At 43.3% G+C, this 25,141-nt stretch overlaps 1 long non-coding RNA gene across 1 annotated transcript; it reads left to right on the top strand.

Moving 5' to 3' along the window:
• The first annotated feature begins 6,734 nt into the window (after positions 1-6,734).
• Positions 6,735-8,252, top strand: LOC145425946 (uncharacterized). Its single transcript, XR_013906713.1, has 3 exons — positions 6,735-6,886; positions 7,586-7,750; positions 7,828-8,252. It is a non-coding gene; the product is annotated as an uncharacterized LOC145425946 (long non-coding RNA).
• Positions 8,253-25,141: the final 16,889 nt, after the last annotated feature.

The raw sequence follows: 25,141 nt of genomic DNA, 5'->3' as shown, positions 1-25,141 counted from the left end.
AAAAGAGTAGTGACTTCCGCTGCCTTCCTTTCTTTAGCGCACTGGGGCGCAGAACGCGGAGAGGAAGGCAAGGACGCCGCCGGGTTTCCCTCCGGCACCGCTAGTGACTCTTATACCGTGGCGGACGCCACTGGACTTTTAATGTTGTGTTTTATTGATTTTTATTGTGTTGTCCCCTGGCCAGGGTTGTTTTAAGTAATTTTATATTTTTAACTATTTAAATATAATAAATTATATTTTAATTATACAGTTTTTAATTTGTGTGCTTTCCCTTGGCGGCTCCACTGCTCTGTCCGTTTGGAGGAAGATTTCCCTCCTTTAAAAACACTGTGAAAAAAATAACATCACCTTCGCTCCGTCACAATTACAAGAAGGCCTATGACCAGAGATGGGCGGTAACACGTTACGCGTTACTGTAATCCGATTACTTTTTTCAAGTAACGAGTAAAGTAAGGGATTACTATTGCAAAAACGGTAATTCGATTACTGTTACCTTCTCGTAAGCACGCTGCGTTACTGCGTTACTAAAACCATGAATTTTTTGCGAGAGTGTCTAATGACAATGACGAAAGCAAGTGTGACGTTCGTGGAAACAGCTGTGTGCAGATCAAAAATGGATAATATATCGAGTACGGGAGAGAGTATGAGCGTGCAGCGTTTAAAGCGTGGAAGTACTGACCTTACTTTGAGTTAGATTCTGTAAAAAGTGACAAAAACATTAGTGTCCGCTGCTCACTGCGTGGGAAGAAAACTTCTTTTTACAGCAAACTTCCAAGTTTAAAAAGAGACTTTTCCATTTGATTATATTTTGTATGATGGATTATGCAGAAAAAAATAGAATTGGGCTGAAAGATCTATCGCTTTATCACCTATTCAGGTTGTAAATCATGTTTTTCAAAAGTAACTCAGTAATTAATTACTTTGAAAATAAGTAATCACTTTTTCCATTTGATTACATTTTACATGATGGATTATACAGAAACACTTGAATTGGGATTGAAGTGACTGAAGATCTATCGCTTCATTACCTATTCAGGGTGTAAATCATGTTTTTAAAAGTAACTAAGTAACTAAGTAATTGATCACTTTCAAAAATAAGTAATCAATAAAGTAACAGGATTACATTTTTGAGGAAGTAATCAGTAATTAGTTACTGATTACTTTTTTCAAGTAACTTGACCAACACTGCCTATGACATGATGCCTCACACGTGGAATACCTAGACCTATATAAGATCAGCAGGATCCTGAAAGCCTTCATCAGGAACTCAATGGGGATGTGGCGGCCAACACTAGGGGCCACTTCAAGCCAATTAGCACAGGTCACCATCAAGTGTGGGATCTACCACAGCGATGTCCCCACTGCTGTTCTACAGCAATTAATAATATATAAAAGACTTCATAGTCTGTCAGCCCCGAATGATTAAACTGCGGCTTCTTGGCTTTAACAGTGTGTGTGTGTGCGTGTGAGTGTGGGGCACAACTTCATGTGTTCACTCAAGAAAAATGCCGTCTGACTGCTCAGACTGATTCTCAGTCAGAGTAAAGTTCACATATTGTGTTAGAGCTGTTACTGAAAAAGGAAATAATGTATTACACATTACTGGTTACTTAAAAAAAAAGTACCACAGTACGTTACTTAAGGTTTGTAGCCAAATCCAGGACAACTGACTCAAACAACTTTAAGCGAGCCTTGATTCAGTCCAAAAACAGTTGAAAAGGAACAAGATTCAAAGCATTTAACCAAAAATCCAAAGCCTTTAAAGGCGGGAGACACGAGAGACCACACACTGAACAACTATTAATGATTAAAGCTTCAGACACTAAAAGAAGAAAACTCAGACTCAAATACACTAATTAAAAACACAAAGTTCTAAGTGAACATGACAGCAAAACAAAGAAACGGAGAAGCTTCCAAGTCCAAATACTTTGAAGCACAATATGCATGACTAACGTCGTAGCGTCCATATGCAATTAATATAATTCTATATTTTCAATTGATTAATTTTGTTTGCAGTAGGAGTGAACTGAGCGGGAGCTGCATTACTTTGTGTTTTTTAGACATCACTTAAGTAAAACCTGAAAGGCGACTTCTTAAGAACAAACTGAGTTTATATGATTGTTTCCAGTTAAAGAGACGATCGATGTTCCATCAGATCTCTGATCGGTGTCTAAAGCTTCACACAGATCCATTTAAAATGTTCATCACAGTAACAAATGCTTCAGTGCAGTTACTGACTGATAACCAGAGTGGATTCAGTCAATCAATAATCTATAATCATGTGTCTTCAAACACAAGAGTGATCAAAGTTTGTCCTGAAATAAGAGCTGAACATCAGGTCCAAACATCACAGAGCAAAACCAAACAGTCAAACTGTTAAAGGAGGAAGCAAAGCAAACTTACAGTTTCTTCAAACACACCAAACAACAAAATCCACTCCACAGCTGGACACTAAACACTGACACACAGGTGAGCTGCTCCTTACTGGAAGAGGGTGGGACTCCACCTGAAGACTGTGACAGGGCAACACCTCCATGTGCTGGTTTAAAAATATGTTGTCAGACTGGCTCAGAGTGAACAAGCTGATCACAGCTCGTCTCTGATACAACCACAGTGTTTACTTTGTTTGGAGTATACTACAACTATCTTCAGCATGTTTCTGTGTTTCCAGTCTATAGATGCAGTCACACTTTCTACCTTCACCTGTGCAGTAAAGACTGAGAGCAGAGCTGAAACCAATACATGTCTTTATTTAACACATCAGCAGGGCTGAAGCTCTCATGTTAAACACACACTGATCTATGGACACGTTCATGTGTTTCTAACAGAACCAGGCTGTTATCAGCCTGCACTAACATTATGTCACACACACTGAATGTAACAGTGACAGTTTACATCATCACACAATCAGCTGTGATTGTTTCACTGTCATCAAACGAGTCAACAGGAAGTAGAATCAATAGAAACCAATCATTTACTGACAGCATGTCTGATGGAAATAAGTGCAGATTATGTATGAAGTCTAACTGCACACAGTAACTGTGTTACAATAAGGACTTAACAGCGCCCTCTGCTGGAGTGTTTCAGTACTGCGTTAACTAGAATACACCACCTCCTCCTCACACCACCTGCTACAGCTCTACTCTTCTATGACTACAGTCATCCACAGCACTGATGTGAGGTCACATGGTTCATATGTAAGGAGCACAGCTGACCTCAGGTCAGGTTCATGACTGTGAGCAGCAGCTGTGTTATTGTCACTGTGACAGGGAGACACTCAGACACAGCGCTCATGTCAGCTTGTTCTCATGCAGGAGGATCAGGAGCTCCATGTTTGTCTTTCTGTTTGAATCATGATGTGTTTGTGCCATCAGAGTCTGTCATGAGTACTCAGGGTTTCACAGCAGCTCTTCTGGATGCTGACGAGGACTCCAACCTCATGTTTCACCTCTCTGAGCTTCTGATGTCTGTGAACACTCGTGTTTCTTCTCTGGGCTCATCTGGACAAAAACACCTTTCTGTGTTTGGCTGCAGCCTCATTCTGACTGACAGGAAGTGTGTTATCCATGAGCTGCACTTCTGTGAGGAAGTTTCCTGCTGTGTTTCCTGTCTGTGGACAAACACGAGTGTTTCAGCTGAGGACTTGGTTCCTTCCACCTGTCCATACAGGACATCACGCTGTTTTTTCTTTGATTTCTCTGACTCGTGTATTATGAACTAAATGTATCCTGATACACACAGAGATGGATGAGCAGAGGTCACATGATGAAAGAAAAAACATGGAGTCTTTGATTTATTTAGATATTTATTGATGAATGCAAACAAACCCTGACTCTGAACCATCGTCCAGCAGAACAAACCTGATCACATGACCTGCTGACCCAAACAGTGCAAAGCTCCATGGCAACAACAACAAACAGCCTCACATATGTTAACAGAGGCTGTTAGAAGCACAGAGTCTTTACAGTCTTTCTCCTGTTTGGACACAGATCTCTGCACATCTTCATCACAGTTCCTCACAGACGTGCAGAGTGTGTGGATATCAAAGCTAAGTTTCCACCATGTTTGTAGTCTGTACTGGGACTCATGGAGCATCTCTCTATGAGCACTCAGTGCTTTCAACAGTGAGTCCCAGTTTAACCAGCAGCCTTCACACCACACATCACACAGACATGGAAACTTCAAACCCTCAGACTGAAGACACCATCAGAAATAAATAGATTGTGATGAAGATGAAGAACTGGAACAGTTTGCTGTGGTTTCTTCTGTTCCTGTCAGAAATAAGAGTCTGGCAGCACTTTGCTCTCCTTCCACATGTTTAAGGAGGAAGTGAAGACGAGTGAGTGAGTCGTCTTCCTCTGTGGGCCCAACATCAGGCAGCAGCCACGGATTTGTAAAAACCCAACACACTGCTTCAGAAACACTGAGTCCAGGTGACCAGAGTCATGTGATCAGTGAGGTCTTCACTCAGGACGTCACTGCTTCAGGACCTGATTCAGAGGTTTATAAGGACGTGGATCATTGGTGCTGATGTTGTGTGAGGGCTGGTGAACCATGGGGAACATAAATAACAACCAGGCCATCAGCAGTTCTACCCCCAGCTCTAACACCTACATAATACACTATACATATAGTTATACAGGTTATAATACACTCAGAAAAATTATGGTTCTTAAATGGTTCTTCAGACGGCTTCATGGTTCTTTAAAGAACCATCATACGTCAAAGAACCTTTTTATTTTGTGGATGGTTCTTCAGCTATTACAAATGGTTCTTTAAAGAACAAAAGGTTCTTCATCCTTAGCAATCTAAGTTTGATGGTGTAAATGGCATAAATATTTATTCACTATAATGAGGCTGTGAATTATACTGTGTGTTTTCTTTGTGTGCATGTGTGTGCGAAGGGAGAGGACGGGATACCTGGCAATTACCCTTTAAGAGAAGATGGTAGGAAACTGAATATTCAAATAAAAGCTAGAAATATTTGCTTAAAAATATACTGGTGGCAGGGGTGGGGGCCAAAGCCTAAAGACCCTAACCCCCCCCCCCCCCCCCCCCACACACACACACACACACACACCCCTAACCCCACAAACACATTATGAATATGGTGAGTTAACAAACAGTAGACACAATACACACATTCAAATACTGTACTTTAGTTTTAAATTTTGATAAAGCATTACTATAATGGATAATATATAATATGTAATATAATATATCTATATCACTAAAGCACTTCTGGATGGATGCAAACTGCATTTCGTTGCCCTGTACCTGTGCATGTGCAATGACAATAAAGTTGAATTCTATTCTATTCTATTCTATTCTATTTTCTACTCCAAGGCATTACTTTTGAGATTATTATATATTTTTGAAAATATAGCATAATGATAATATTAGTTATTGTAAACTTTACAAACCACCCAGCAGTATGTAAAGTCAAATTATAAAATACAAGTAAATAACAATTGCAGAACAGAATGTCAGTGTAATGGACACACACTTCGTTTTGACAAAGCACAGCTTAGGTAAATGATCTGAGTAGTTGTTCATCACTGAGCAATTTGTTAATATGTGTTTCGAGCCAAATAAATGACAGGGAGAGAGACAGTGACGTCAGAACACGTCATACTATAACCTCCCGGGAGCGGACGGAGGGGGTCAGTCGTTGGGATGCGCATGCGCAGACAGAGTGCGCGAGCGGCGGGCCTTGACCTTTCGGGAAAAAAAACTCACGGACGGTGACAGCGAAACGGATAACAGTCTTCAGTACCTGCTGGACTTTGAAGCTGTGGATTCTGGGACTGTTGGAAAAGGTAAAACATTTTCATTAAAACCTTATTACTGTTTTGTTTTTGTTACTCGTCATTGTAGCTTGCTGTTAATGTTGTGCTAACAGTAGCGATTAGCTAGATACGTTAGCCGTTGACGTCAGCGCAATTTAGTATCCGGTATACAGAAACTGTTTTCCTAACAAAACCACTGTTATAATTAAGTGAAGCTGCTCCCAGATAATTTGAACCTTTGGCTTCTAAAATATGTGGTTCAATTGCGTGCCTGAAGCCTGTTGTGAGCTCTGTGTCTGATCTAGAAACTCTGAAATCCTGTAGATCTGAGCCGTACATTAAATACTCACATGAACCTGTACTTTGAATTCTGTATGAGCTGTATAAAATACAGCTATGCATAAGAGTTTTGAATGAATATTTAGATTAGATAACTCTTTATTGTCTAATCGAATTATATAGAAATGAATAGAAAGTGGTTCTTTAGACTGATGCCATAGAAGAACCTTTTTTGGTGCCACAAAGAACCTTTCAAACAATGGTTTCAAACATGAGAAGGTGTGTCTTTGACTGTTCCTGCATAACTTATTTTCGGACTAGTTGACAAGTTATGCTCCGGTCATTTGATGTTTCCAAGATAGATGTTCTTTTGTAATATAGTTAATTTGTTTTTATATTTCATTTATCCACCATCATACATACAAGCTAAGAAGAGGTCGTTATACTAACAAGAGGTATCAACGCTGGGCCAAAGTTCAGCACATGGTTAAAGTTTGTAATCCAGCCAGGGTGTAAATATCACTCAGCAGCCAGAGCTGAAGCAGGTAGCATCAACACATAAATCTACTCTACCTGGCTTAAATCACAAGACCACCTCTGACCAAAAAGCTGTAGATTTTTCTTGTTTGCACAAATTAATCCAGATTCACATAATTGTGTTCACAGCGCCAACAAAATGAGGAAGAGGAGGAGGGGGAGAAACACAGTTAGGTTGAATTACAATTGGATGGAAGGCGAGGACAAGGAGAAGGAAGCTTAGGATGAGGAGGAAGAGAAGCAGCAGGAGCATCTTTAGGGATCCCTATGATGTCATTGAGGTTTGTTTCATTAATATGGTCCTCTCACAAAGAACGATGATTTGTTTTAGTTCACCTACTTCCTGTATTAAATAGTGATGTGCAAAATGTTGTGAAAACCCATGGAGCAGGCACGTATAGTGCATCTGCAGGTAAATGAACATCAAATCTCTGAGACAGACTGAAATCTGTATATTTATCACCCTTATGATAAAACCCACGTCAGCCATTGGTTTATGGACTTTGTATTTTTTTAGCCTCAGCATCTGCTTTATTGCTGTTGCTATGTTGGGACCATATTAGGATGAGGGATCAGAATCTGGAGTCATGCACACTATTGTTTCATTTAGTGTGTATCCATAAGATTCGTACAGCAGATCCAAGTTGTGCCTTGAAAACAGGAAAGTCGTCTGCATAGAGGAGAACTGTAATAGCAGGCTTGTACAAAGTGAGGCTTTGTGCTCTCGTTTTACTTCTGTCACCCTGTTTTGATGGAGATTTCACTTGAAATCAGGCAAGAACTGGACTTATTTTTTATGTGTTCTTGTGAATTGATTGTGTATCGCATATGTTTGATTTGACTTTCTGCAAGACAACAGTCGTCCACTGGCCAAAAAAGTTTTCCAAATACCTCCACGTGATCTAGCCTGGATTTAGAAAAGAATAGCACAAAAAATCTGCACCTCCTGCTTCAGATGAAATTTGTGTTTGTGTGTTCAGAGGCAGCGGTGAGAGGGGAGACCTCGGCTCATCCAGCTGGAGAGCCTGACCAGGAGGAGTCGAACATTAACTCATTTCTTCCAGGGCACCCTGCAGACTCGGCTACTGGCAACAGCAAGGGATGACGTGAACGCCAAACTGGAGTCCATCACAGGTCAACTGCAGGTATGCGAGTCAGACCTTCTGAGGAGGGTTTCACTTTTCTCTCTTCTTTATAATTGACTCTTTTCTCTCTCTTTCAGCTCCTTGTCTCAGAGTGAGAGGGATTTGAAGCACAAAGGGAGGAACTTGTCGTTTGGTTGGCTGATATGGATGTCCGCCTGAGAGGTTGACCAGCTGACAGGAAACACCAGTGAAAAACTGAAACAACTGCAGGTGTGGGCTTGTTTTGATATGACATATATTTGATATGAAACATACGTCAGAGACATTATCCTAAACTGGACTAACAAAGGACCATGAGTACAACATGAAACGTACATTACATAGCGTAAGGCTGAAGTTCATTGATCATTTTAATCATAAACTTGTTGAAATATTTTTACTGAACATGCAAATATCTGCTGATGAAAATGTGTTGATTTATTGGTCTGTTATGAAGCTATTGCTATTTCTAATGTGTTTTATCACTTTCTGATGTTTTATTAATTAAACAATACATGTATTATTTGTTGTGTTATCTGTAGATATAGTATTTATATATATATATATATATATATTTATAGTATAGCAAATATATTTAATTATTACTATTTAAAACACTAATATGTGACATGTATTAGTAGTGATGTTGTGCTGAGGGTTAAAATGCCTTTTTGTCTTTTGGTAACTACAAAATGACAATAAACCATTAATATATGTCTATGCTGTGCTCGTATTTATTTTACCCTACTCAAATTCAATTTATGATGCATTTTATTTTGAAAGATTTAAAATGGTTTTTTAAAGAACCACTCAAAAAAGGTTCTTTAAAATGGTTCTTTTAAAGAACCATTTGAAGGAGCTTTTTAAAAAAGGTTCTTTAAAGAACCATTTTTAAAAAGGTTCTTTGAAAAACCATTAAAGGTGCCCCAAAGAACCATTTCTTGATGGTTCTTTGGGGCACCTTTAAAGGTTCTTCAATGAACCACTGAAAGAAATGGTTCTTCAAAGAACCATTGTTTGAAAGGTTCTTTGTGGCACCAAAAAAGGTTCTTCTATGGCATCAGTCTAAAGACCCACTTTTGGTTCCAGTTGGCACCTTTATTTTTCTGAGTGTATGTTATATATAAACGTAGCTGAAGCAGTTTAATTTGTAGCTTCACGCTGCACTTCATATGTTTGTCCACCAGATGGCAGCACAGAGGCCTGTGTTGGAAAGCTTTGAGTAAACGTTTTCAATCCAAGCTTCAGAAAGCTTCATGTGGTCATCAAGGAACCAACCAGGAAATATCTGCTGTGTGTCAAAACACCAACACAAGAATCCAGGATGAAGACAAGAAACTCAAAGCTCACAAAACAGGTGGAGCTAATTTTGTGACGTGTTTCTGTAAAAACACCACAGAAGTGAATCATCAAAGTTTCCATGTGAGCTGATGATGCTGCTGCAGAGTTTCTGTGAACCTCCTGTGACCCCGCCTCCTCATACAGAGACATCTGTAGCACACACACCACGTGTCTGCTGTTGTTGTCAGGAAAATGAAGGCCGCATCTCGAGCAGCCTTTGAGTTGGGACAGCCTTCATTTCGTCACTGTGATGCAATTGGCTTCAAAATGTGGCCTTTAAGGCCGCAGACCCTGAATTGGGACGCAGCCAGGGTCTGCATCCTTTGGAGGCTCCAATTGAAGGCTGCAGGATGAGTCGGATGTATCTTTCGTGGCCCACTATATTTCAGAATTATAGTGTTACATCATATTCTATAAGGATGTGTTTGTATACTTTCTGCCCAGTTTGGCCCATTTAGCAGAAGTCAGAGCTTTTCTTGGTGGACAGACTTCCAGAGCGGAGACAGCAGGTTTTTCTGCTTCCTGATTGGGAGTCTGGCAAGATGTGCAGGGCTTGAATTTGGGGCGAATCTTGTTGAGAACACACAAACAAAGGCAGCAGACACACAAAAGTTCACCAGCTCACTGACAAAAACTGACAAAAACAAAAAGATGAAGAGCTAAAGAGACAAAACGACAGATAGCAACAGAGAGACAGACCAATGAAGATGCAGCAAGAACAGATACAAATACACTGACTTGGCTCTTAAACGGGCCTTTGGGAGGTTTTCAAAAAGCAGATTATTAGATTATTCTGTTATTATATGTTACCTTATATATGTAATCAAAGTAGTTGAATTAGAATACTGCTGTAGATCACATTATACCCTTTAATATAGAGTGTGTGAGCTGTATGTAGTGTAGTTCTCATTATACTTTTGAGTTAACAGAACATATTCACATATTAGTTCATTAGATAAATGTGCATCACTCTGTATCCTTGATCTGCTGGGAATGTGTTACACTGTTTTCTTGACATGCTTAATTGTTGAATCATGAAGAGAAGGTTGTAAGCAGGAGACTCTGTGTCTAAAGACAGGGGAGATAGATAGACCACATTCCACACCCCCACCTTACAGAAAGCAGAGAAACAACTGCCGAGGTCATAACTTAGGCGCTGTAACAGAGAAAAAAATGTGATGTTTTGGCTTTTACGACTAGCTGGGGGCCACTAGAGACTATAAAAAGCTGAGCAACCCGTCACCATTTTGAGACATGTGCCTGACCCTCTGGTAGCATCTCTCCCGTCCGGACGTTGTAATGCTCTGACTGTTGAATTGTATGGAAATAAATGATTGTTGATTGAGCATTTATACACCGAGTATTGTCCTTCCTTCAGCCCAAAGATTCAAAGAATTGGGAGATTTCAACAAGATGTAGGAAGCAATAATAACAGGCTGATTGTTTACTCAGCAGGTTCTTCATCAAAGTATTGTGAATTCAGAAGCACCTTATACACCAGTGGTTATCTGTGCTGCCACACTGGGAGATATTTGTAGGACTGGTTTAGACTGGTGGAGAGAAATTTAGTTGTGTTGATGCAAGTTTGACTTGTTTTAACTACAACAAGTAGTGCAGTATATTAATAACATGTCAAAATAAATCTATACATTAAATCCTTCGTGATGTGAAGACATTCAGGCATGCAGCTGCAAACTGTCGGTGCAGTGTAACGACTGAGTGATGTGAGTGAGCAATGATATTTTGCTGGTACTCGTTTTGCGTCTGCTCGATCTTTGTATTGGTGAAAGCTGACAGTGTGAAGCTTTTGACTACACATTTTCACTCTTTATATTTGTGCCCTTGTGTATATCACGCTATTTATTGTTGTTAGTGTATTTATAGAATGATCTTTCTATTTCAGTCATTTAATGTTTTCCGTTTCTCACTGAAAACATTTTCAAAGTCCACAGAAGTGGTTTGTGTCATCTGTCTGCTACTACAATGGCGCCATCGTGTGGACACCAGCAGGACCTACACAGCTGAGGAGGAACTACAGGAAGTGTTTCTTTATGAATGAAAGGAGCTTCAGCTCGGAGGCTCTGCTTCGCTGCTCAGGTATGTTTTCGCTTTAGTTTTAAAGATGTTTTGCGGTCAGACTCCCGCCGTTACTTCGAGTGCGTGTTTCATAACATCGTCACATTCAGTTATTGTCGCTTTAAACTTGATCCACGCGGTAAACTCTCCGCATGTGTTCAGGATATGATAGGATACTCCGAGGTTAAATAGTCGTTCCTGCAGACACGGGAACCATAAACTGAGCTCTAAACGTTTAAAGAGAGACACAAGTGTTACGACTCTAACTTGTATGTACGGCAAACGTTTTTTGGTTTTTTTGTAAAATATATAGGTCATATCTATATGGCTGCCTTTATTACGGCGATGCGTCGGCCATACCGGGCTACTCAGGGGAAGGATTATTGTACATTACAGCAGACAGTCAGCTCAAGCTGTAGCTCCATCAGTGTCCACGCCTGTTGTGCAGGGGCTGCCTGAGGACCAGCCAATGACACTGCCTCACTGTGAAAAACAGTCGGCTGGTTCCGGTGTTCCCCGACATTGAGGTTGACAGTTACTTCAAGTCATTTGAATAGCCACAGCCTTGCACTGGCCACGGGATTCGTGGGCTATTTTGCTACAATGTAAGCTGGCAGGTAAGGCTCAGGAAGTTTGTTCCTTACTGTCAGCTGAGGACAGCCTAGACTATGACAAACTGAAAAGTGCTGTCCTGCTGGCTTATGAGCTGGTCCCAGAAGCCAATAGGCAGTGTTTCCGGGGGTTGAAAAGGGGACAGGGTCAGTCCTATCTTGATTTTGCCAGGGAAAAAAGTGTCTTTTTCGATCGGTGGTGTGCGGCCTGCAAAGCTACTGACCTGGCTTCGATACGTGAACTAATGCTGATCAAGGAATTTAAGAACTACATTGCCGAGCGCATTCAAGGCTCGCAAAATTTCAAAATCTCTGGTACCCCTTCTGGCAGGCATTCGTCAGTTTTTGGTAGCCCAAAATAAATTTAAGTAGCCCGAATAAAAAAGAAAGCAATTTTTTTATGTTTTGTTTCCTTTATTGTACTTTAAAGTATAATATTGTAACGGAAACAAAAATTAATCAAAAAATCATTAAAATACAAATCACAACAACTGTCTAGAAATTACAACCATCAACTCAAATACTTGGTCCAAATTGAACAGAAATTTCTATGAACTTGTAAGGACTGTGTAGAACATGAATCAGTCTGTGTCAGATCCTGAATCTGAAATTTCCACTGAAGTCAGGGGTAAGAAGTAAGTGGAACCAAGATCTAGGCCATTTGCTTTTTGAAGTTTGCAAAGACTGCTAAATTTTGCCAGAGAGATTTCACTTGTCACGTTTGAATAGTAAGCTAATGAGTAATAAGTCGATGTCAGAGGAATTGGTGCGCAAGTAATCGTCACTCAGCAATCAGTGCTGCCACTGTCTACACACCTTTCCGCAATCGCAAAATGAAAGTGAAAGCAAAAAGCAAGCGCAAATTCAAACGAGATTTCAATATGTAACATATTGACAGTGGCTGATCGATGCCAATGACATAATTACTCAGCTACATTGGCGAAAGAATGCAAAAGCATAGACATATATTTTCCTTCCTATCATAGCCCGACGGGCAGGGCTGAGTTAGATTTTGGTAACCCAACTGGAAAAATTGCTAGCCCCGGGACGTCGGGCTAGCGATTTTGGGAGCCCTGGCATTACAGTATATATTAATGAACATAAGGTTTCCTCGCTACAGTAGGCTGCGACGCTGGCTGATGAGTTCGCACTTGTCCATAAAACCAGTGTCAGTAGGTATGACCGATGCGATGCCCCAGTGAAAGCTAGCGAGGTGCCAGCTGCACAGTACACAGTTTCGCTGTCTGGTAAGCCTGAGGACAAGTGTGAAGTGACCATTCTGCAAGATACTGGTGGCTCACAGTCTCTCATACTAGCTAGTGTGCTTGCATTTGATGAGAAGTCTGACTATGATGCTAGCATCATTGTAAGAGGTGTTGGGATGAGTTTTGTGCCTGCATCGTGAGGGGAGTGAGCTGGCGAGTGGTTTCTTTTCAGTGGTTGTGCGGCCTTCTTTCCCGATTAATGGAGTGGATTTTATAATGGGAAATGACATAGCGGGTGGGAAAGTTTATCCTACCCCTGAGGTGACCAACAATTCTGTTGTAGAGCCTGTTTTAGATGCCCTGAGCCAGCAACACCCAGATGTATTCTCGGTGAGCATTCTGACTCGTTCACGTGCCCAGCAACAAGGTGAGGGGGTTGATTTGTCAGGCTCAATGATTGGCTCTATTCTAGAGATGAATGTGATGCCCTGTACTGATAAGGGAGATAATGGAGCCTTGGAGTCGGCTCAAAGTGTGGTTGAGCCAGCTCCTGAGTCTGAAGCTCCTTCTCTGCTCACTCGGGATCAGGGTACCAATTTCTTGTCCAGGGATTTTAAACAGACTTTACAGCCCCTTGGGGTTTCCCATTCGGTGTCTAGTGCTTACCACCTATAGTCACAAGGTGCACTTGAGCGGTGGCATCAAACTCTCAAAGCAATGTTGAGTAAATATTGCCATGACACAGGAAAAAGCTCGGATGAAGGTGTCCCTTTTGTATTGTTCGCTATATGTGATGCGAAGCAGGAATCTTTGGGGTTCAGCCCAGCTACCCTGGTGTTTGGCCATGACGTGCGGGGTTCACTAAAAGTGCTGAATGAGAATTTTCTCAGCGGTTGTGTGTCTAAAACTAATGTGGTGGAGTTTGTGAAAACATGCAAGGACAGGTGGCAATGGGCTACTTTGTTAGCAAAAGAGGCTCTCTGTGTATCCCAGGCAAACATGAAGAGACGATTTGATCAAAAAGGTGTGGAAAGACAGTTTCTTGTGTTGCTGCCCATGCCTAATTCTGCCCTCATGGCTCGTTTCTCAGGCCCCTATGTAATAGTGAATAAAGTGTCTGACACGCATGAACGCATGAGGAAGACTCGCCTATGCCATGTTAACATGCTGAAACCATACCATACCAGAGACACCAGCATGACAGAACCATCAGACACCACTGGGACGGCTCTCCCCGGCTCAGTCCCTGTTACCCTGCTAAGTGTAGAAGTCAAGGGTGATGATGATCTGGGTACCCTTTCTGAGGGACAGCAATGTGGGCGGTTGTCAAATTCTGTTTTTTGAGCTAAGGCCAAGACCCACCTTTCTCATCTTCCTCCGTCCCAGTGTAAAGATGTACTTGACTTGTTGCACTCCTATCTGTCTCTCTTTAGTGACGTACCCTCCCATACCAATGTTTGTGAGCATAACATTCACGTTGGTGACACAGCCCCAATCAAGCAGCATACCCTGCCCCATCGCCAAACGTGAAGTGATGAAAAAGGAAGTTGAGTACATAGTAGAAAATGGCTTAACACAACCTAGTTGTAGCCCCTGGAGCTCCCCATGTCTTCTGACGCGTAAGTCTGATGGCACACCCCATTTCTGCACAGATTATCGGAAGGTGAATGCTGTAACGGTCTCTGACTCGTTTCCACTTCCTCATATGGAAGACTGCATCGACAGCATAGGCCCTGACAAATTTATTACCAAACTTGATCTCCTTAAAGGTTACTGGCAGGTGTGTGCGTGGGGTGTTTGCCCGCTTTCTCCGCCTCCTACTCTCTTGCCACTCCTACCCCCTCTGTCTCTCTCACTCTCCTCTCTCCCCAGAACACAGCTGCTTTTGATTAGCCTCGTTTGCCACCTGGGCCCAGTCAGCAATCACTTCTGAGGCTTTATAAGCTGGGGATGAACTGTGAGAGGTGTGTTTTTTTTCCCCTCTGTGGCTCTACACGGTTTTCTGCTAGGTTTTGGACAGACAGCCTCCTTGCGAGTAGTGAGGGCTTGTGGGCCCTAGAAGTGTCTCCCCGTGGTGAGAAGTACAGTAAGAAGTGTGAGAGGTGGGAAGTGCCTCACTTATCTGTTTGGTAGTTTTTTCTTTTGTTGCTGTGACTGTTTCCTTTGTTTCTTTGGCATTAATGGTAAAACGCAGTTGCCGGCTCTTTAAGTTAATGTTATTTGTAATAAAACGATATTATTATAGAACAACTCTAGAAGAATAACAGAATGAAATGAGACAAAATTAAGTCCACTTTAAATCTGACGACACAAAGGTAGACATTCATAAACTCATCTGAAAATCTGCCTCCTCCCCCTTCAACCTATCCTGCTTCAGGTGGCTTCCTGCCAGGAAGCAGCTCGACAGTATGTTCAGATGTGGAGTGGAGCTTGCTGTTCGTGTCTCCGTTTTCTTTGTTTCCTCCTTTAACAGTTTTACGGTTTGTTTCTGCTCTGTAATGTTTGGACCAGATGTTCAGCTTTTATTTACTTATTTCTTATTAGCATCATTGTTGACATGTGAGCCAGACAGTGTGAGAGAGAAAATGATGTGTTTGTTCATCAAACTGCTACACAGTGACACGAACATGAACACAGTGAAGCTGGACAGAAACGGCTTGATTCTGTGGATCCTTCCAGGATTTCAGTGGTTCTACAAACACATCAGTCTGACTGTGAAAGCACAAAGCTGCCATCCACACAGTCACAGCTCACATCTAAGGAAAACTCCCAGTTTCCTGTTCCGCAGAGAGTTGACTTCAAGTGATCCACACTGGTTATCAGTGCATGACTCTGCAATTAGACATTTCTTTTTTACTGTGATAACGTTTAAATCAGGTAGTATCAAACTTTAGACACTGATCACTAATCAGTCATCACCAGTGGGACGTTGTTGTTCAGTTTAACTGGAAACTGCAAGAACAAAGAGATAAAATCAGTGTGTTCTTAAGTTGACATTCAGGTTTTACTGAAGTAACATCAAAACAACAAAAAGCAGAGCATGGCACCAGATCGTCTGGCAGCCTTTAAAACAATTTCCCTCAGGATAAATAAAGTATTATGAAAGCAGCTCCAGCTCAGTTCAGAGTTATTCAAAGGAACGCCAGTCAAAAGAAAATATAGATTTCCACCAACATTATGAACATTATTTCAGCCTGTTTTAAATCCTGTGTTTTCTGATCATATCTGCAAATCGAGGCTGAGACTTATGTCAATCAAAAAGCATAAAAAATACTTGGACTTGTCAGCTTTTCCTGTTTTTTGTGTTTTGACAATCACTTTTATTGCTGCTGTCACACTCTGGGGGTTTTGTGTTGACTTTGTACTTTCTGTTCTTAATCAGTACATTTGAGTCTGGGTTTTATTCTTTTAGTGTTAGAAGCTTTTAATTATTTGGTCAGAGTGTTTCCCTGTGTGTTGCTCTTCATTGAAGTCTTGGGATCTATCCTATTTAATTAGACCAGAGGCCTTTCACCTTTGGTCTTTGGTCATTAGCCAGGTCATTATTCTGTAGAAAGACTTCTTTTAGAGCAGGTTTACTCTAGGTGTATATCTGATGTATGATCTGGATTAAAGGTGCAAATCAAACTCTTCATGTATGTTAGTCTTTGTACAGTTCTGTTATATAACATGTTGTTACTGTGAAGCTTTACAAAGATCAAGTGTTCTGCAAACTGAAACTATGCAGCATGCAGTTACCAGTTTTTCTAGTTTGGTGATGATGGGAACTATTATGAAAGAATGTTTCCTTATTTGAGAACACCTGACGTCATTAAAAAGATACCTTTATTTGTCAATTATTTGATGTAGGACAGAGCAAAGAGCTAATGCTGACTTTAATGAAAAGCCCAGGAGCCACTTCTTCTGACCTGGCTGTGTTCAGGGATCGCTATAACATTTTCTACCTTTGAGGTTTCACACAAACTTCCTTATGTCCGTGTCCCTGAATGCATTTGATTTTTTGATTTGAATTTGATTTGAACTGATTTTATCTGGTTGGTTGGATTTTAGCTTTTAGACTGACAGATCTCAGTGTGTGAGAGGTTTTAAAGTTGAATCTAAAATTATGATCCTTTTTTATTAAAGTTTTATTGAATCTGTTTTAATATTTTTTATATATATATATATATATATATATATATATATATATACATACATACATACACACCCAGCACGCCCCTGCGGGTGGTTTATCCTTCAAGCTCGGGTCCTCTACCAGAGGCCTGGGAGCTTGAGGGTCCTGCGCAGTATCTTAGCTGTTCCCAGGACTGCGCTCTTCTGGACAGAGATCTCTGATGTTGTTCCTGGGATCTGCTGGAGCCACTCGCCTAGCTTGGGAGTCACTGCACCTAGTGCTCCGATTACCACGGGGACCACCGTCACCTTCACCCTCCACATCCTCTCAAGCTCTTCTCTGAGCCCTTGGTATTTCTCCAGCTTCTCGTGTTCCTTCTTCTTGATATTGCTGTCATTTGGAACTGCTACATCGATCACTACGGCCGTCTTCTTCTGTTTGTCTACCACCAGTATTTCCGGTTAGTTAGCCACCACCATTTTGTCCGTCTGTATCTGGAAGTCCCACAGGATCTTAGCTCGGTCATTCTCCACCACCCTTGGGGGCATCTCCCATTTTGACCTCGGGACTTCCAGGTTATACTCGGCACAGATGTTCCTGTACACTATGCCGGCCACTTGGTTATGGCGTTCCATGTATGCCTTGCCTGCTAGCATCTTGCACCCTGCTGTTATGTGCTGGATTGTCTCTGGGGCATCTTTACACAGCCTTCACCTGGGGTCTTGCCTGGTGTGATAGACCCCAGCCTCTATGGATCTTGTACTCAGAGCTTGTTCTTGTGCTGCCATGATTAGTGCCTCTGTGCTGTCTTTCAGTCCAGCTTTGTCCAGCCACTGGTATCTACAGCCACTCCTCTATCTGCCGGTGGTACATACCGTGCAGGGGCCTGTCCTTCCATGATGGTTCCTCGTCTCCCTCCGCTTTCTTGGGTTTCTGCTGCCTGAGGTACTCACTGAGCACTCGGTCAGTTGGGGCCATCTTCCCAATGTATTCTTGGATGTTCGTTGTCTCATCCTGGATTGTGGTGCCGACACTCACCAGTCCCCGGCCCCCTTCCTTCCGCTTAGCGTACAGCCTCAGGGTGCTGGACTTGGGGTGAAACCCTCCATGCATGGTAAGGAGCTTTCTTGTCTTTATGTCAGTGGCTTCTATCTCCTCCTTTGGCCAGCCTATTACCCCAGCAGGGTACCTGATCACGGGCAGGGTGTAAGTGTTGATGGCCCGGATCTTGTTCTTACCGTTCAGCTGACTCCTCAGGACTTGCCTGACCCTCTGAAGGTACTTGGTGGTTGCAGCCTTCATAGCGGCCTCTTCATGGTTCCCATTTGCCTGCGGGATCCCCAGGTACTTGTAACTGTCCTCTATGTCTGCAATGTTGCCTTCTGGTAGTTCAATCCCCTCAGTTCTGACTACCTTCCCTCTCTTTGTTACCATTCGACTACACTTCTCCAGTCCGAACGACATTCCAATGTCATTGCTGTATAGCCTGGTAGTGTGCACACAGTCTTCATTAACAATCTGCAAAGCAACTGCAACATTCAGTTCACCAGCTTGGGAGTTTTTTTCCTTTTTCCTTTTCCAAACATAACACTTAACAAATGACTAAGATATATTTATACAACACAACATCAACAAAATCTTTATTTTAAAAGTTCTAGCTGAAACCAAACTTGTGATCGTATAGTAGCAATATTATTTATTTATTTTTCTCCTTTTTCCTAACCAACAACAACAATAACATATAAAAACAGCTTTTCTATTATAAAACAATCATCATTGTTCATCATTTTTTTTTCCTATACAACAGCATCAATTAAAACTTATACTTAACAGCGCCTACCTGGTACAAAGAAAACAGCACACAGTCTTCATTAACAATCTGCAAAGCAACTGCAACATTCAGTTCTGTTAAAAAGAATTAGAACAATCACAATCTCATAGAGAAGCATTAGAGCTGAGTGCAAGTCAAAAAGCACCCGACTAGCTAACGAGTATTAGCTTAGCATGCTAACTAAAAATGCTACTCGTGAATAAAGTTACTACCCATGCATCAAAATGCCTGTAACTTTCGGGATACATGCTAGTACTGCTTACAATCAAAATACATGTTGACAATTACCACTATGAGGGTGTTTTCATTAATACAATTACAAAATTGACAACAGTATCGCTCACTAGCACCTACCACCAGCTTGGGAGTTTTTTTCCTTTGCTGAGGCATGCGCTGTGCAGCAATTTGGAACCTTAACAGTTGCAGTTGCTGTGTTTGTCCACCAGGTGGCTCCAACTATTCACAAAGCACATCAATTTTGAGGAAATTCATTAAGCTATTTTCTAACTCTGTTACATCCACCCCCGCAGAATTTCACTCAAAATTAAAGATGCACAACCCACAGCATCCACCAAAATCAACAAAACAAAAGAGAAACCCAAAAGAAAACAGACCCGACATGGTTATATAGACACACCAACTCAAGAAGTATCCCCAAAAGGATGAAGCAGAGTGAGCGGCGCCAACTCACTACCAGCTCCTGGATGCAGGATGCCGTCTACACCCCACACAAACCATGCCCCACAGAAAAAGAAATGTCCCCGCATCGGGACCGAAGTTCAAACATGGTGGTGCAATGGAAAACCAGAATGGAACAAAGAATACACCAAACTGGAAACCACAATGTAGAAAATAAAAAAAACTTACTGAAAAGCCTGACGTAATGACTTAGAGACTTTGCCAATCATCTGACTTGCATCATTAACAACCTCTTGAGTGGACATTACATGGAGCAACCGATTGACTGGTTTGACAATGCGTCCAAAACGAGATCTGACTGGTTGTACATCGCCAGGACCAGAGTGGGTGGAAGGCGTGAGTTGTCTGTTCCCTCCCTGAGTGATAGTCGAGGGGGCCGATAAGCAGTCTCGTTCAGAGGTCACTGAACCGGCTTGATGGTGCAAATCACTCACACTCTCAGGCTCATCAGCCATGCTCAAAACATGACCAGAGGGCTCAGCGCCCTCACAGCTGTCCGAACGTGCAGCCGACAATTTGTCAACCCATTGCCGAGTTCTGTTCACAGAATCCCCACTCTCTGAGAAAGACAGCAATCCCGTCGCATCCATGGCATCGCCAGATCCAGCTTCAGAAGAAGACTGAAAGGTGCGATCTGCGTGACTGTCCACGTCCACAGGCAAGAAGTTAACAAGCATCAACAGGTTACGGTGCACAACCCTCTCCTGTCCAGTGATAGGATTCTTGATCACATATGTGTGAGTAGCAGGTTTCACACCAACGACAGTGTATATGGCGGACTCCCACCTGTCTGCTGTTTTTCGCTTCCCTCTCTCACGTCTGTTGGAAACCAGGACTCTATCACCCGTAGCGATCAAGTTCCCCTTCACACGGCGGTTATAGAGCTCAGCCTGACGTCTCTGTTCTTTGTCAACATGTCCTTGAGCAATAGCCATTGCCTCTTGAAGATCCTTTGTCAGGGACACCACGTAGCTATCATAACAACCGATTTCAGGATCTTTCAGTATGTTTTTGAACAGCACATCAACTGGAAGACGGGGGACCCTACCAAACATGAGATAGAAAGGAGCGTAACCTGTTGTCTCATGCACAGTACAGTTATACATGAATGTCAGGGTCTGGAGGCGCCGGGGCCAGTCGTGTTTCGCATCAGGAGGGAGGGCACAAATCATGTTGCCCAGTGTCCTGTTAAAACGTTCCACACTACCGTTGCCCATTGGATGGTACGGCGTCGTCCGAGACTTCTTCACACCAGCAACCCTGAGCAATTCGGCAACCAGCTGACTTTCGAATGATGCGCCCTGGTCAGAATGGACCCTCTCTGGGAATCCATAAATGCAGAAATACTTGTCCCAGAGTTGCTTCGCAACCTGTTTAGCAGACTGATCTCGGCAAGGGAAGGCCTGGGCCATCCTAGTAAAATGGTCTGTCACTACCAGCACATCAACAGGTTTCTTGTTAGAATTCTCCGCAGTCCAAAAATCAATGCACACAATTTCCAAAGGTGCAGATGTCTTGATACTCTCCAGGGGTGCCCTCCCCTCAGGATCAGCTGCCTTACCAATGACACACCGCTGGCATTGTCGCACATAATCCTTCACATCTCTGTCAATGTGCGGCCAAAAGAACCTCTGGCGGGCCAGACACAAGCTCCTAAACTGCCCCTGGTGGCCAGCATTGTCATGTGTGCCCTGGAGGACCTCGGGTTTAAGGGCATCAGGAACAACAAATTGGTATCTCTTCTTCTTGGAGACCTGATCCCTAGATACTCTGTAAAGGACACCATTACACATCGTCAGTTTGTCCCAGTGTTTAAGGTACCTAATGACCATGGCACACTCACTGGATCTTTCCCTCCGGGAAGGTCGACGGCCACGTTCCACAAAGTACAGCACTCTGGAGAGGACAGGATCCCTCAACTGCCCCTCACGAAGCTCACCCTCAGAGAACACAGGTTGAGCATCCGTTGCAGGGAGAAGTAGCTGTGGAAGCTGTTGGAGGATGTCAACAGCACGCGTTCTGGCACCCGACTCCCAAAGGGTATGTGTCTCAAAGATGGCAGAGACCTCTTCTTTAGTCAAGGACTGGTTCTTAGCATGCACCGACACATTAGGCTCCTCCTCGACCTGGCCATCGAAGAGATGTCGACTGGAGTTCGACTGTCGAAATGCCTCCTGTACTGAGCCAACAGAGATGGGAAGAGCTTCTCCAACTAGGTTGCTATAGGGACAGCAGAGCAACCTCTCTCCGACAGCCAACTTCACAAACGGTCGACGGCTTAGTGCATCTGCGACAATGTTCTTAGAACCAGGGACATATTTGATATCAAACTCGTAAGATGCCAGCTTCGCCACCCACCGCTGCTCAAAGGCGTCCAGATGAGGTTTAGTCATAATGTGTGTAAGTGGATTATTATCAGTCCACACCGTGAAGGCATGTCCCTTGAGCCAGTGGCTGAACTTGTCACACACAGACCATTTCAACGCAAGGAATTCAAGGCGATGAGCAGGGTACTTACGCTGGGCACGGGAAAGGGATTTACTGGCAAATGCAACTGGTCTAGCCACAAAATCACCTTCCTGAACTTGTGAAAGAACTGCTCCCAGCCCATCCAAGGAGGCGTCGGTGGACAAGACAAAAGGGCGAGCAAAGTCAGGATGGGCCAAAACTACTGAGGACACCAAAGCAGCCTTCAGATCCTCAAATGACTGTTGATGATCATGTGTCCAGTCAGTAGGTGTCAGCTTCCGAGATTGCATAGCACGGCTCACACGTGCCCGCCCCTTGCGCTTCTGCTTCTGGCCAGACAGAAGGTCAAAGAGGGGCCTTGCCAAGGCAGAGCAATTGGGCACAAAATGCTGGTAATAGTTCACCATCCCCAGAAATGATCTGACACGGGACTGTGACGGGGTGATCCCATCAGGCTCCATTAGGTCCGCAATGGTCATATTGCTGACAGCCTCGACCTTAGCAGGATCTGTGGACACACCAGACTCATTAATGATGTGCCCGAGGAATTTCACCGTCCTCCTGAGAAGCCAGCACTTCTTTGGGGCCAATTTCAGGTTGTGTTGGCGAAGTCGGCTGAAAACCATTTCCAATCTCTCCAAAGCCAACTGCTCAGATGGTGCAAAGACCAACAGGTCATCAAGGTAGCACAGCAGGCTGAGGAAATTTTGATCGCCAAAAATGCAGGTCATCATTCTCATGAAGCTGGCTGGGCTGTTGCACAAACCCTGAGGGAGGCGGTTATACTCGTACAAGGTCAAGGTCAAGGTCAGATTTATTTATATAGCACATTTCCAACAGCCGATGCTGCACAAAGTGCTTAACAATAACAATAAAATTAAAAACTACAGTGTAATACAATAATAACAATAGAAACAATAAAATAGAAGAATTGAAACAATACTAACTAATTCAGATAAATCCAAAATGCTTGGGTCATAATGTGTTAAAAGCCAGAGCGTAAAAGTGTGTCTTTAGTAAAGATTTAAATTGCTCAAGAGTTTGAGCAGATCTAATATTAAAGGGGAGACTATTCCAAAGTCTGGGACCTGCCACAGAGAAGGATCTATCACCACGAGATTTGAGGTTAGTCCGTGGAATGGACAACAATAGTTTTGAACTAGATCTCGTGGGTTTTCCTGGAGCATAGGCAGAGAGGAGCTCTGACAAGTAGGGGGGGGCTCGGGCGTTGAGTGACTTAAAAACAAAAAGTAAGAGTTTAAATTGGATCCTGTAGGGGACAGGGAGCCAGTGTAAAGAGGCTAAAATTGGGGTTATATGCTCTCTCCGTTTGGTACCGGTTAGCAGGCGAGCAGCAGCATTTTGAACCATCTGAAGGCGATGGATGGTGGCATGATCTAGGCCATAATACAATGAATTGCAGTAGTCCAATCTGCAAGTAAGAAAAAACCCATGGGTGTTGTGAATGCAGAGTATTTGCGATCCTCCTCATGTAGCGGCATGTTATAGAAGCCAGAAGTCAAGTCCATCGTGCTAAAAAACGCATTGCCACCAAGGGCTGCCAAGCAATCAGCTTGATGTGGCAGGGGATGAGCGTCCTTTAGCGTCCGCCTGTTGAGCCATCGAAAATCGGTGCACACTCGCAAGTCGCCATTTCTCTTCCACACAAGGACAAGAGGTGAGGCAAACTCGCTAGTAGACTTCCTGATTATGTCTCTCTCCTCCATCTCGTTAAGAACCTGGCGGAGCTTGTGGTATTCGGCAGGAGGCACACGCCTGTAGGGGAGACGAAATGGCCTGTCATCTGTCAGTCGAATCCTGTGTACAAATGGCCTGTATTTATATAGCGCTTTACTAGTCCCTAAGGACCCCAAAGCGCTTTACATATCCAGTCATCCACCCATTCACACACACATTCACACACTGGTGATGGCAAGCTACATTGTAGCCACAGCCACCCTGGGGCGCACTGACAGAGGCGAGGCTGCCGGACACTGGCGCCACCGGGCCCTCTGACCACCACCAGTAGGCAACGGGTGAAGTGTCTTGCCCAAGGACACAACGACCGAGACTGTCCGAGCCGGGGCTCGAACCGGCAACCTTCCGATTACAAGGCGAACTCCCAACTCCCAACTCTTGAGCCACAATCGCCCCGAATCCTGTGTACAAAGCCCTTAGCCTCACCACAGTCCAGATGATGGCGAGAAAAGACATCTTGATAATTGACCACAAGGTCAGCCAACTTTTCTTGCCAGTCCGATGACACATCACAGGATTTCAGGTCCAGGTCACCCAGGCCAACACGGTCCAGCCTCTCCTGTACAGTACCAACATCCACTGTGGGTACAGATGTCCCAGTGGGCTCTGTACGAGTAGACTGTTGACTGAGCTCTGGAACCTCCATATCCTCCAATGCAAGGCAGGTGTAGACATCAGCAAGCTTGGCATTCCTCCGCAGAATAACAGGGTTGTCTGTGACATTAAGGAGCTTGAGTGGGACCCACCTGTCTCCCCAGAGAGGAGTCACCACTCTAGCGACCATGATGCCCCTGGGTGCAGAGCGAGAGGTGGTTGGCTCAGTAACTACAGTAGAGCCGGGAGATATCTTAACATCTTTCGGAAGTTTCCCCCATACAAGAAACTCACTGTTACCTGGCAGGGTGACAGCCCTGTTGCACCTGACTGTGCCCACTTTGTCTGGTATCTCAGTACCAGACCAGCGTTCCAGGCCAGCAAGCAGAGAGAGGAACTGTTCAAGTTCCTGATGCCCTGAACGCGACATCGAAACTGCCTCCCAGTAGCTTGCATCTTTCTTGAACTGACGGATTAAATGTCTGATGACATTCGAGCCAACTATTAAGTCATCTTGTTGATTCTCAACAACAAAGGTTGGAACCAAGATACGACACCCATACACTTCCATGTCAAGCTCCACCACTGATTTAGGCTTCACTCGTACACCACCACAGCCAACAAAAACAACAGTGGATGCCCCCTGATTTCTCAAATCAATAGCACCAGCAGCAGCAAGCCTCTGCAGCGCTACTTCACTCAAAGAACAGGCCA

Source organism: Astatotilapia calliptera, chromosome 3 (genome assembly GCF_964374335.1).
Source record: "Astatotilapia calliptera chromosome 3, fAstCal68.1, whole genome shotgun sequence".
NCBI lineage: Eukaryota > Metazoa > Chordata > Actinopteri > Cichliformes > Cichlidae > Astatotilapia > Astatotilapia calliptera.
This window is presented reverse-complemented; position numbering and strand designations above follow the sequence as displayed.